At 43.3% G+C, this 402-nt stretch overlaps 1 protein-coding gene across 1 annotated transcript in view; it reads left to right on the top strand.

Annotated features, from left to right (window-relative positions):
• Positions 1–402, top strand: part of large2 (LARGE xylosyl- and glucuronyltransferase 2) — a gene marked incomplete in the record, with an annotated part of 28,480 nt that overhangs the window by 10,105 nt on the left and 17,973 nt on the right.

The following is a 402-nucleotide window of genomic DNA, read 5'->3' as shown; positions in this document are numbered from 1 at the left end:
GAAATTGGACCCAGATCGAGTTCTGCCAGACATTTCTCTCTGTGTAATAAAGCTCTGGCGATTGCTTTTTAATGAAAGAGTGGAGCTGTGGTTTGGGTCAGATAGAGTCTCATGGATCCAACCGGCAAGAACAGAAAACATCAATTATCAGCCGTTTTTTTGCTACTCAGCTCAATTCCTCTTCGATCCGACTATTAATTTTAATTTTTAAACATGTGGAGCTTATTTTGTGTTCGGTTAGATTTTTCACTCTGACGTCCCAGACAGCCATCAAGGCCGCGTCAGCGAGCCGCAGTCAGCGCTTTTGTTTGGATCAGTCGAAGTCAGTTCGGAGAATTTCTTTGCCACAATGCTGCCATGTTTCTTTCCTGGAAGAGCTTTTATAACACACACACACACACA

This window comes from Morone saxatilis, unplaced genomic scaffold, assembly GCF_004916995.1.
Source record: "Morone saxatilis isolate NCDOM2014 unplaced genomic scaffold, NCSU_SB_2.0 Contig11, whole genome shotgun sequence".
Lineage (NCBI taxonomy): Eukaryota > Metazoa > Chordata > Actinopteri > Moronidae > Morone > Morone saxatilis.
The sequence above is the reverse complement of the archived record's forward strand: the minus strand, read 5'-3'. Positions and strand labels throughout refer to the sequence as shown.